Source organism: Cervus elaphus, chromosome 16 (assembly GCF_910594005.1).
Source record: "Cervus elaphus chromosome 16, mCerEla1.1, whole genome shotgun sequence".
NCBI classification, from domain to species: Eukaryota; Metazoa; Chordata; class Mammalia; order Artiodactyla; family Cervidae; genus Cervus; species Cervus elaphus.
Genome location: NC_057830.1, coordinates 25,714,738 through 25,728,903, shown reverse-complemented (window position 1 = coordinate 25,728,903; position 14,166 = coordinate 25,714,738). Strand labels below are relative to the sequence as shown.

Sequence of the window (14,166 nt, the reverse complement as noted above, 5' to 3'; positions counted from 1 at the left end):
GCCTTCCCTGCAGCCTAAGTGGTGGCGGTGATTTAGTCACTAAGTCATGTCCAACTCTTGCGACCCCGTGGACTGTAGCCCATCAGGCTCCTCTGTCCATGGGATTTTCCAGTCAAGAATACTGTAGTGGTGTTTTGCTGAAAGTTTTCACTTTTGTCTCAGGTTTAAAGGATTTGTCAACAAAATAAGCCACTCATTATATACAAATAAGTAATAAAAATATTTATTAGAGAATTATCTGGCTTACTTTCAATATACTAACATTGAAAGAAAAGTGAAAGAGAGCAGAGGACATCACCAATTTGGGTTTTCACCAACATTCAGACTTAAACAGTACTGGAAAGTCCCATGTCACAGCACATCTGGAGTTCCAGTTGGGAAAAGGCCCCAGGCAGCATGTCTGCTCCGTGGGTGAGACTTCAAAGATTGCAGTTTGGGGTTCCCGCTTATAATCCCAGGATGCAAACAGGATGCTTACCTTCAATCCGTGAGCAAATTGCAATTCTGGATTCTGGTTTCGTGTTATGCTGTTTGTTTTGTCATGTAAAACTTGGAATGTTGTTAAGGTCAGGGCTTAGTTGGCCAGGCCCCCTTCAGGAGCTTAATAAACTCCAAGATCTGCTCCCTATGATATCTATTGTGTTTCTCTTCTGACACTCACAGCAGGTGTGGCTGACATTCACAGCAGGTGTAGCTGACATCCACAGCAGTAGTCAGGGCAGTGTCCAGGTAGGTCAGAAGCAAGGTCAGAAGCCCGCTCTGCTCTTTTGCCTCTGAAGCCTGGACAAGACTACTTCTATTTTATTTCTCTAACAAGTGGGTTGCCATTTCCTTCTCTAGAGAATCTTCCTGACCCAGGGATTGAACGTGGGTCTCCTGCACTGCAGACAGATTCTTTACTGACTGAGCTACCAGGGAAGCTTGCAGACTAAGAAACATACCATTATATAAGACCAGGTGATACCTGGTGATACCTTTCCTGGTTGTGTCCCGCTCCTTTGCCCTACCTCTGAGAATCCGACTTCAGCATTAGCATGCCTGTGACTGCCCTTAGCTTTTTATCCCTTCAGTGGATCTTTTAACCATATAGAGAGTTCTTTTGCATGTTTGTAAACATCTCTGCACATAGTACCATATTGTATACCTCCTTCACTAGCTATATGTGAGATTCATATTAAAATGTGCAAGTTTAGTTTATACTTTTAACATTTGTTATATATTGATTTCATTATATGAATATTTTAATGCAGTTGAATTACCATTTCTCTTCTTTTGGACATTTAAATTATTTTCAGTTTTTGTCTATGAAATAATGTTGCTGTATATTCTTATTTCTTCCTTGGAAACACATGCAAGTGTTTCTCTCAAGATGCATACCTAGGAGCACAGAGACTGGTTCATGGGTGTGGGTAGCCTCAACCTGATTAGGTTATACCACATGTGTTCTGAAGCTGTTCAATGCCATATTACACTCCCAGCAGCAGTGGTGAGTTCTTGTTCCACATCCTCACATTTTTCACCCATCTGTTTGGTTTGTGGTGAAATGTCATAGGGATTTGGCTTTCCAGAGAGCGTGAGCATCTTTTCCTGTGTTGACTTGGTCACTGGTGTTTCCTTTTCTTTGACTTGTCTGTTCAGGGTATGTTCCTACTTTTGATTTGGGGTATTTCTGTTATTGAACTGTAGAAATTCTGTATACATTCTGGAAACATTTAGATCTTTAATCCAGGTGGACTTAATTTTATGTGAATGTTGGGAGGTAAGGATAAATTTCTGCCTTTTTTTTCATTCTTTTATTTTCAACATTCTTGGTGTTTTATTTTTTGTTATTTATTTTTGCTTCTAAATACAATCATATATCTGTACTTGTACTTTATAGCAAACTCAATGCTTTTTTCTTTTAAAAAAGAACTATTATTAAACTATAATTATTGTATAATAGAAAAACATTATTATGGTATAAAGTATGATATCTTATGCTAGGAGGTATAAGGTATGATACCTTATGCTAGGAGGTATAAGATTTGACACCTTATGCTAGAAGGTATAAGGTAAAATTTGTTAAGTTTTGATATCTGCACAGTCATAAAACCATCATGATAATCCAAATTCTGAGCATACCTATCACTGCAGAGTTTCCTTGTGCTTCACTATAATTTCTATCTCCTGCCTCTCCCTGTCCTCCCCTCCCTCCCTTACCCAGACAACCACTGACTGCTTTCTGTCATAGATTTGTTTGCATTTTTAAAATTCATATAAATTAATCATGTTAATTCTTTCACCCAATATAATTATTTTGAATTTTATCCATAATGTTGGGTGTGTCAACAGTTCATTTCTTTTGATTGCTGAGTAGTAATATAGATATCACAATTATTTAGCCATTCATGGGCTAATAAAATTTCAGTAGTCTCTAATTTTGATGAATACAAATAAAGACTATGAATATTCATGAAAAGTATTTGTTGTAAGCATATACTTTCATTTCTTTTGGATAAGCACCTGGGAGTGGAATGGCTGGGATGGATGATACAGGGTATATTTAATTTTTAATGAAACTCACCAAGTAGCTGCACTATTTCACATTTACACCAGTAGTGTGTGAGAGTTCTGTATGCTTCACATATTTGTCAACACTTGGCATTATGATTTTAATTTTAGACATTTTTATAATGGTGTAGTAGCATCTTATGTGGTTTTACCTGGCATTTTCTTAATGACTTGTGATGTTGATAGTCTTTTCAAGTGCTTATTTGCTGTCTGTATATCTTCTTTGGTGAAATGTCATCTCAAATCTTTGGCCAATTTGAAAAGTTGGTTTCTTATGTTTTTACTGAATTTTGCAAATTCTTCATATAGTCTGTATAGAAGTCCATTGTTTGATTTATAAGTATTTTCTTTGTGGTTTGCTCTTTATCTTCTTAGTAGTGTTTTTCATTGAGAATTTCTTAATTTTGGTGAAGTCTGAGTTTCAATTTTTCTCTCATGAATTTCACTTTTGGTGATTTATTTAGGAAATCTTTCCAAAATGAAGGCCAAAAAGAGTTTCATGTATTTTTCCTTTTAAAAGTTTTCTAATTTTTACTTTTCATTTAGATCTAAGTCTTATTTTGAGTAAATTTTTTTACTTGATACCAGGTCTGGATTTAAGTACAATTTTTCTTTGCTTTTTTTTTTCTTTTGTATACAAATATCCAATTTTTCTAGCACTATTTATTGAAAAGACAACCCTTTCTTTGAATTTCCTATGCACCTTTGTGTAAATTAATTGTGTATGGGTCTATATCTAATATATACTCTATTTTTTTCCACTCTTCTATTTATCCATCTTGATGTCAGTACCACATAGTCTTGATTACTGCAGCTTTGTAAGAAGTCTGGAACTTAGTATAAATCCTTGAACGTTTTTTCTTTTTTGAAGTTGTTTTACTTGTGCTAGATTCTTTGCATTTCCACATGGATTTTAGAATCAGCTTGACAATTTCCAACAAAATGCCTGTTGGAATATTGATTAGGATTGAGTTGAATCTACATCAACTTGAGGAGAATTTACATGTAAATCGTATACTCTATCATCCAGTACATGAACACAATCTCTCTATTTTTATGGGACTTAATATTTGTCAACATTGTTTTATAGTTTTTCATACAAAGGTCTTATGCATCTTATCAGATTTATCCCTCTCTGTTTCATATTTTTCATGCTACTTAAAGTACTTTAAAATTTCAGTTTGTTGATAGCATATAGAAATAAAATTAATTTATCTATACTGATCTTGTATCTGGTAAACTTGCAAAACTTGTCGTCCTAGTAGTTTTGTAGATTCTATATGATTTTCTACATAAATGACTAATTATTTTTAAGTAAGTACACTTCACTTCTTTCCATTCTTTGTGTCTTTAATTTCTTTTTCTTGCCTCATTGCACAGGCGAGAACGTCAGTGCAATGATGAATTTAAATGGTGGTGAAAGTGGACATTCTTTCCTTGCTCCTAATCTTATGGGGAATGCTTTCCTCCTAAGTGCAAGTTTTATAGCTACTCTTCATCAGCTTGACAAGCTTCCTTTCTATTCCTTGTTGATAAGTTTTTACTGGGAATGGATATTGGATTTTGTCATTTTTTTGTGGCATCTTTACAGATGATCATTTGTGTTTTTCTTTTTCCGTCTTTTATTATAATTTAGTAACATATACATTTTTGTTGTTAAATCGGCCTTTTATTTATGTTAATACAATGCACTGACATTCAAATTTCATCAGTTTTACCTTCATTTTGTGTGTATGTGAATATTTATTTAGTTCTTTGAAATTTTATATATGTACATTCATGTAACTACCACTGTATTCCAAGATACAGGACAGTTCTATCACAAGAATCCCCCTTCTGCTACTCTTTTATAGTCACAGCCTACACCCTCACGCGTTCCCTCTCTTCATCTGGCAACCACTAATCTGGTCTCTGTCTCTATAGTTTTGTCATTTTAAGAATGTTATAAAAAGAAGTCACATCATGTGTTACCTTTGGAGGTTGCTTTTTTTTTCCTTTTGCTATCCATACAAATTGTTGTATGTACTAATATTTTATTCCTTTTATTGCTGAGTAGTAGTCCATGGTAAAGAATCAATACTACAGTTTGTTAAACCATTCAAGAACATTTGAGTTCTTTATATTTTTGGCTATTAAGAATAAAGTTGCTGTGGACATTTGTGTGTAGGTTTTTGTGTGAATGTGTGGTTTTTGTTTCTGGCATAAATGCCCAGAAGTACAAGTTGCTAGCCTATATGGTCAGTATAGGTTTAGTTTTATAATAAAATGCCATACTCAATTTCCAGAATGGCTGTACCATTATATTCCCATCAGCAGTGTTTTGAGTGATCCAGTTTTTCTGCATTTGTGTCAGGATTTGGTGTTAACACTATATATATATATATATTTTTATTTTAGCCATTCTATCAGATATCTAGCAGTATCTCCTTAGTTTGTGGGAGTAAGAAGTTTAGTACAAGCATCTCTTCTCTGAGGAGAGCTGAGTAGCTCAGCGTATCTGAGTAAGTTCACTGTAGCAAGGCTTTACTCTTCTTGCAAAGAGACTTGCATTCTCCCCATGGGTAGATTAAGAGCTTATGAGGACCTGTTCATAGGTGGCTGTTGCTGTCATTTTGTGAGGTCTTCCTGGCATGTCCTTCAGTTCAGTTCAGTAGCTCAGTCGTGTCCGACTCTTTGTGACCCCATGAATCGCAGCATGCCAGGCCTCCCTGTCTATCACCAACTCCCGGAGTTTACTCAAACTCATGTCCATCGAGTCAGTGATGCCATCCAGCCATCTCATCCTCTGTCGCCCTTCTCCTGCCCCCAATCCCTCCCAGCATCAGCGTCTTTTCCAGTGAGTCAACTCTTCGTATGAGGTGGCCAAAGTATTGGCATTTCAGCTTCGAAATCAGACCTACCAATGAACACCCAGGACTGATCTCCTTTAGGATGGACTGGTTGGATCTCCTTGCAGTCCAAGGGACTCTCAAGAGTCTTCTCCAACACCACAGTTCAAAAGCATCAATTCTTCGGTGCTCAGCTTTCTTCAACAGTCCAACTTTCACATCCATACATGACCATTGGAAAAACCATAGCCTTGACTAGACAGACCTTTGTTGGCAAAGTAATGTCTCTGCTTTTTAATATGCTATCTAGGTTGGTCATAACTTTCTTTCCAAAGAGTAATCATCTTTTAATTTCATGGCTGCAGTCACCATCTGCAGTGATTTTGGAGCCCCCCGAAATTAAGTCTGACACTGTTTCACTGTTTCTCCATCTATTTGACATGAAGTGATGGGACCAGATGCCATGATCTTAGTTTTCTGAATGTTGAGTTTTAAGCCAACTTTTTCACTATCCTCTTTCACCTTCATCCAGAGGCTGTTTAGTTCTTCACTTTCTGCCGTAAGGGTGGTGTCATCTGCATATCTGAGGTTATTGATATTTCTCCCAGCAATCTTGATTCCAGCTTGTGCTTCCTCCAGCCCAGCATTTCTCATGATGTACTCTGCATATAAGTTAAATAAGCAGGGTGACACTATACAGCCATGACATACTCCTTTTCCTATTTGGAACCAGTCTGTTGTTCCATGTCCAGTTCTAACTGTTGGTTGCTTCCTGACCTGCGTATAGGTTTCTCAAGAGGCAGGTCAGGTGGTCTGGTATTCCCATCTCTTTCAGAATTTTCCACAGTTTACTGTCATCCACACAGTCAAAGGCTTTGGCATAGTCAATAAAGCAGAAATAGATATTTTTAACATCTACTTATTCTCCTCAGACAATTATTTTCCCTGAGTGGTTGGCAGGTGTGAGTGTGTCTTAAGATCTAATCTAATCTGATCACCAAGTGGTTCTGGCAAAGACAATCTAACAAGTGGTGAGAGGAAAGACATAGTTTCTTCCTAGGTTAGCTCATACTGGTGGTGGGCAGGCAGGGACCTACAGACTCAGGTCCAGGATGTCCCCTTGAGCATCTTTGGACACTGCGGTTTTAAAAGGGCCAACTTCTGATAGTTCATTTCAGCTTGGTGGGCACCATGAAAGTTGATTGGCCCCAGGAATAATGGGTAGCATGAATATCATTAACTAGAGTTGTTTGTTTCTTTTAAGGTAGAATTTATTTACTGGAAATGCAACATTTTAAGTATACTAGTCTGTGAATTCAAACAATGCATGTATCTCTATAGCACAAGCTTTATCAAAATGCAGATTACTGTTATCCAGATAGTTCCCTTGTGGCCCATCCCAGTAAACCCCTGCTCCCACCCCTCAGAGGTACCACTGTTTTTCTGATTCTGTTTCACCATAGATTGGTTTTGCCTGCTGTACAATTTTGCATAAAGGGAATCATGTAATACTTTCTTTTTTGTGTAAGGCTTCTTTGACTCAGTATATTTTTTAAGCATCATCCATGCTGTGGCATATATCAGTAGTCTATTCTGTCTTTAACATCAACAATAATGTACCATCATGTGAATATATACATATGACTGTTTATTCATTCTTCTTGAGAGTCACCTTGATGGCTTCCAGTTTTAAGCTGTTTTGAAAAAGCTGCTGTTAATATTCTTATGGTAATTTTTTGCTTGTTTTCCATTTTCTTTGGATACATACCTAGGATGTATTAGTTTCCCAGGGTTGATTTAATAAATTACCACAAACTGAGAAGCTTAAAAAAAGAAATTTATTCTTTCACAGTTCAAAATCAACCTGTTGGTGGGGTTGGTTCTTTCTGGAGGTTCTGAAAGGGAGTCTGTTCTGTGCCTCTCTCTTCACTTCTGGTGGTTGCTGGCAAGCCTTACTGTTCCTTGTCTTATAGCTGCATCACTCTAATCTCTGCCTCTGTGGTTATACAGCCTTCTTCTTTCTAAGTGTCTGTGTATCCAGATCTCCCTCTCCTTGTAAGGATACCAGTCATTGGATCAAAACTCAGTCTAATTGGAGTATAACCTCATCTTAACTTGATAACATCTGCAAAGAGTCTTTCAAAATAAGGCCACATTCATATGTTCCAGGTTGACATTCATTTTGGTGGGATACTATTTAGTCCAGTACACTGAGTCATAGGGTAACTGTACATGTAGCTTTGTAAGAAATGACTAGACCTTTTCCAAAGTGGTTGTACAATATCTCATTTCCATGATCAATAAACATGTGAGAGTTCTTGTCACTTCACATCCTCCCCAACAGTTTTCCTTTTATCTTTGGTGATGGATGTGTAGAGTTATCTCATAGGGGGCTTCCATTTTGCTCATGGTTAATGACGTTGAGTCCTTCTGTGTGCTTTTTGATCTTTGATATATATCATATACTTTGTGAAGTATACATTCAAATATTTCTCCCAGTTTTTCTGCATTGATTTTTATAATTAAATTTATTTATCTTTAATTGAAGGATAATTGTTGTACAATATTGTGTTGGTTTCTGCCAAAATCAACATGAATCAGCCATTGATACACCCGTGTCCCCTCTCTTGAACCTCCCTCTCACCTCCCTCCCCATCTCACCCCTCTAGGTTGTTACAGTGCTCCATTTTGAGTTCCCTGAATCACACAACAGATTCCCATTGGCTATCTATTTTACATATGGTAATGTATTTGTTTCCATGTTACTCTCTCCATACATTCCACCTCTCCTTACCGCTCCCCACCACCCGCATTATTTTTCATTATTGAGTTTTATGAATTCTTTATTAATCCTCGATACCAGTCCATTGTCATTTGTACATTTTGCAAATATCCTCTCAGTCTGAAGCTTTTGTGTTCATTTTCTTAACAATAACCTTTCATATTTTAATACTGAGGAAGTCTTTTTCTTTTCTTAAATTTTTTTTGTCATCTATATTTTCTTTTAAATGCTGCTTAGTTTTAGCTGCTTTTATACTTAGATCTGCAGTTCATCTTGAATTAACTTTTGTATATGGTGTGAGGCAGGAATCAAGGTCTTGTTGTTTGTTTTTTTTTTCCCGTGTGGATACACAGTGGCTCTAGCCCCATTTGTTGAAAAGTCTTGTATTTCTCTCATTGGATTGCTTTGTTGAATATCTAATCACTGGCTAAGATTAGGTTTATTTTATACTCTGTCTGTTCTATTCCTTTGATTGGTATGTCTATCCTTAAACCAAACCATACTGTCTGTGCTACTGTAGGATCACTGAAAATCTTGAAGTCAGGTAGTGTAAGTCTTCTCCTTTTGTATTTTTTTTTCCCCAGGGTTGCTTTGGATAGTCCTCTGCATTTCCACTTAAATTTTAGGATCAGTTTCTCATTTGCAAAAAGAAAGAAAAAAAGAAAACCTGGGTAGTGTTTATTTTGAGATTTTACTGTATCTATAGATAACTTGAGGTAGAAATTACATCTTACCAATATCAACTCTTACAAGCCACTACCTAAATCTTTTCAAATTCATCTCAGCAAAATAAACATTTGTGAGATGCAGCTAAAGCAGAGTTTAGAAGGAAATTTATAGCCTTAGGTGCTTATTTTAGGAAAGGTCTATGATCAGTGATTTAAGAAGCTAGAAAAAGAACAAAGTAAATGCAAAGTGAATGCAAGGAATGGAATAAAGAAAATAAGAGCAAAAATCTGTGAAATATAACATTTTATTAGCAGAAAAATTTGCCAAGAAAATGTTGAATGTCTGAAAAGAAAATGATATATTGCAAAAAATGAAATTTAAAAATAAATGTTAAAATAAGTAAATAAAAAAAGAAAATGATATATTGCTACTAAATTATATATTGCTGCATAGACTAATCAAGAGAAAAAGAAGACATAAATAATTCAAGAGTGAAGGGGAAGTTACTACATATTCTTGATACTTTAAAAGGATACTAAGGGGATATTATGAACAAGTTTATACTAACAAGTTTAACACTTTATATGAAATGAATGAATTTACTACAGATACAGGATGGGACAAAATCTGAATATAGTACATTTTTAAAGTAATTAAGTTGGTGGTGGATCCCCAAACCCGAACAAGTGATAAAAACATTCCATATTTTAAAAGAATTACACACCATGCCCAAATGGAATTTATTCTACATATGCAAAGCTCAGCATTAGAAACTCTGTACTATAGATTAGTCAATTTATATATCCTCTGATAGAAGCTTTCTTTCCAGCTCTCTTCCTTTCTTTTTAAGTCCTCAGCAAAGTCACATTTGTCATCCATATTTCTACCAGCAGTGTCTTCTTGCTTTTTCTAGTATGTACCTCAACTCTTTTAGCCTCTAACTGTCACCTAGTTCCAAAGCCACTTCCACAAATTTTAGGTATTGGCTATAGCAGCATCCCACTTTTTGGTATCAAAATCAGTATTAGGGTTATTGAGTAACAGAACCATTTGGATGTATGTGTACACACACACACACACATACACACGCACACACACACACATGATGTATTATAAAGAATTGGCTCATGTGACTATGGAGGCTGAGAAGTTCCAGGATCTGCAGTTAGCAAAGTGAAGACATATGAGAGCCCATGGTTCTCTCAGGCTCTCAGTCTCCACACCTAGGAAGAACTACTCTTTCAGATTAAGTGTGATAGCAGGAAAAACAAAAACAACTCCATCTGTCTCCTCTCCACCACTCACATTCCCATGAACCAGCCAGAAGGCAGTTAGCCTGGAAGAATTCCCTCTTATTTGGGAGTTGTTGTTCAGTCACTAAGTCATGTCCTACTCTTTGAGACCCCATGGACTGCAGCACACCAAGCTTCCCTGTCCTTTACTATCTCCCAGAGTTTGTTCAAACTCATGTCCATTGAGTCAGTGATGCCATCCAACCATCTCATTCTCTGTCACCACCTTCTCCTGCCTTCCATCTTTCCTAGCATCAGAGTCTTTTCCAGTGAATCAGCTCTTCGCATCAGGTGGTCAAAGTATTGGAGCTTCAGCTTCAGCATCAGTCTTTCTAGTGAATATTCAGGATTGATTTCCTTTAGGATTGACTGGTTTGATCTCCTTGCTGTCCAAGGGACTCAAGAGTCTTCTCCAACACCACAGTTCAAAAGCATCAGTTCTTCAGTGCTCAGCCTTCTTTATGGTCCAGCTCTCACATCCGTGCATGACTACTAGAAAAACCATAGCTTTGATGTCAGCAAAGTGATGTCTCTGGTTTTTAATATGCTGTCTAGGTTTGTCATTGCTTTTTTCCAAGGAGCAAGTGTCATTAATTTTGTCACTGTCTGCAGTGATTTTGGAGCCCCCAAAATAAAATATGTTACTGTTTCCACATTTGCCTCATCTATTTGCCATGAAGTAATGAGACCAGATGCCATGATCTTAGTTTTTTTAATGCTAAGTTTTAAGCCAGCTTTTTCACTCCTCTTTCACCCTGATCAAGAGGCTCTTTAGTGCCTCTTCACTTTCTGCCATTAGAATAGTATCATCTGCATATCTGAGGTTGTTGATATTTCTTCTGGCAATCTTGATTACATCTTGTTGAGTCATCCAGTCCAGCATTTTGCGTGATGTCCTCTCCATGTAAGTTAAATAAGCAGGGCGACAATATACAGTCTTGACACACTGCTTTCTCAATTTTGAACCAGTCTGTTGTTCCATGTCTGGTTCTGACTGTTGCTTCTTGACCTACATACAGGTTTCTTAGGAGACAGGTAAGGTGGTCTGGTATTCCCATCTTTTTAAGAGTTTCCACAGTTCGTTGTGATCCACGCAGTCAGAGGCTTTAATGTAGTCAATGAAGCAGAGTAGATATTTTTTTGGAATTCCCTTGCTCTTTCTATGATCCAACAGATGTTGGCAATTTGATCTCTGATTCCTCTGCCTTATCTAAGTCCAGCTTGTACATCGGGAAGTTCTTGGTTCATGTACTGCTGAAGCCTAACTTGAAGGATTTTGAGCATTATCTTGGGAGAGGGTCAGTCTTTTGTTCTACTCAGGCCTTTCAACTGCTTTACTCAGTCTTCCTATTTAAGTGTTAAAGTCTTCCAGAAACACCCAGCTGCTGCTGCTGCTGCTGCTAAGTTGCTTCAATTGTGTCCGACTTTGTGCAACCCCATAGACACCCAGAATAGTGTTTAAATGTTTGAGCAACCTGTGGCCAGAGCAGTTAATGCATAAAATTAACTGTCACGTATTTTAATATTTCTTTTATATTGTCTTAAAATCATGGATATGGCATATTATGAAAGTTGTCTAGTTTCCAGGGATTAATTCAGATTCAGTTCCCTTTTTTCAAATGTGGACCAAGTCTTAAAATTCTTTTAATTGTTAAAAAGCAGTGAATGCACAGCATTCTTTCTTCTATTGTAATCCAGTACCTGTGGCATCCGTTTAACTCACTGGTGTAATTTTATTCCTTACAATTACAGCTGCAGAAGGAAAAATTTCTTTAAGAAGCCATTAGGCGTGGATTTTTTTTCTGTTTCCTTTGGGATGTTTGTTGAACATCCCAACATGGACAGTTGTTGTAATACTTATTGGTCTGAAAAATCAATTGGCATGAGAGTAGCTGTAGGTTATAAAAGAGTTTATAAACTGATCTTTTCTTTTATATCTTGGAAACTTTTATGATTATCTAAAAAGAATTACCTTGGCAAAATTTTATTTCTTTTTTTATTGAGGAACTTGGATTCTTAAAGCCACAGTGAACATTGTAACTCTTAATCATTTTTAGTTAAAATTTGTCACATTACTAGATAGGCACAAAAATTTTGATGAATGAACAGCTTTAGTAGAGACTAAGGCTCCTATAAGGACAGCGTTAACTGTATTTAAATAAGTCACTGTATTTAATACAGAAGACACTGGACAGCATACCTGTAATGGAGTAGTTCACCACTGGCCTTAGACTTTATGCCCAGCTGGGCGCAAAACAGCTCAAGGAGAAGGCAGTGGCTGCTTTTCTCTTCCCATCGCAGACAGATCGTAGACAAGGAGACAATAATGCAATACTGAAAGCTCAGCTGTCAGTGCTTTAGAATTACAACGAAAGTATTTCTTGGAAACTGCTAGCCAGAAATGTACATGCCTGCCACAAGTTTTGAAAATGTGGACAGCCTAGCTTAACAAAATAAACTCACTCACAGTTTAGTGGGCTGAGCTGAAGACCAACCATGGTGGGACCCCTGATGGCCAGAACTGTATAGAAAGACTGAAAGGATATTCACTCTCACTGGCAGTCCAGTAGGGTCAGCACTTATGAGTGATCACTGCTGCTGCTGCTGCTAAGTCTCTTCAGTCGTGTCCGACTCTGTGCAACCCCATAGACGGCAGCCCACCAGGCTCCGCCGTCCCTGGGATTCTCCAGGTCAGTCAGGGCTATTTCACAGGATCCTCTAGATTTAGCATCACACACATGCACAATGAAGTTTACTGAATAGTTTGCTGAGGAGGAAGTGTAGGGCCTTTTAAGTGTTAGGAACGGCTTTCATGGTAGCTATTATTGTTAGTATTAAAAGCTGGTATCTTAGACAAAACGGAATGAGTGACTTTCTGTAAAAGGGTCAGAAAGTAAATATTTTAGGCTTTGTAGTTTTAATGTTTTTTTGTTGCAACTACTCACCCTTGCTTTTGTATGTGAAAGCTGCTATAGACACAACATAAAGATTGAATGTGGCTGTGTCCAATAGATTTCTTTACAAAACACATGATTGGCTGTACTTTGCTGACCAATGTTGTTGATTGTTCGTAAAATACATCTCAGTTTTGATTGGTGAAGAAAGAAACATGTATGTCTGGAAAGGCCTGGTGTACTGAGTTTATTTAAGGTTCATGGTATTTTTCATCAGCTTCAGGTGGATAGAAGCAGGATGATAGAACAAGGCATCCAAATTTGATATCTGCAAAAATGATTTTAGGTGGAAAGTTTCCATTTACAACAATTTGTATTAAAAAAAAAAAAAAGCAAAGCACTGAGAAGAGCAGGTCTTAGATTGATTGGGGTCACTGGGAGCCAAAATCATTTAAGGGGTTGTAGGCCTAGACTATGTCTTCGTGTTTCACTGCCAAATCTACACACCATGTTAGAGGTCCCAGCACATAATCCTCTAGGAAATACTTATTTAGGACAGGAAACACCTTCTGGTTCACTTCCCACATGGATCTCTGACCTATCCTCTATACTGCCTCCACTAGGTAGTTCAGTTCAGTTGCTCAGTCGTGTCCAACTCTTTGCGACCCCATGGACTGCAGCATGCCAGGCCTCCCTGTCCATCACCAACTCCCGGAGTTTACTCAAACTCATGTCCATTGAGTCAGTGATGCATCCAACCATTTTATCCTCTGTCGTCCCCCTTTTCCTCCCACCTTCAATCTTTCCCAGCATCAGGGTCTTTCCAAATGAGTCAGTTCTTTGCATCAGGTGGCCGAAGTATTGGAGTTTCAGCTTCAACATCAGTCCTTCCAATGACTAATCAGGACTGATTTCCTTTAGGATGGACTGGTTGGATCTCCTTGCTGTCCAAGAGACTCTTAAGAGTCTTCTCCAACACCACAGTTCAAAAGCATCAATTCTTTGCTGCTCAGCTTTCTTTATAGTCCAACTGTAGAGTGATTCCCTTTTTTGATTCCATCTTTTCTTATAGGAAAAGTCCCTAAAGAAATTTGTAATAAGTTATATATTTTAACTCTCAGTAAAAGCATATGTTTGTAGATATTGTTTAC

At 37.4% G+C, this 14,166-nt stretch overlaps 1 protein-coding gene across 9 annotated transcripts in view; it reads left to right on the top strand.

The window, feature by feature from the left end:
* ZNF169 (zinc finger protein 169) overlaps positions 1-14,166 on the top strand; it is an 88,918-nt gene that overhangs the window by 70,524 nt on the left and 4,228 nt on the right. The window lies entirely within an intron of this gene.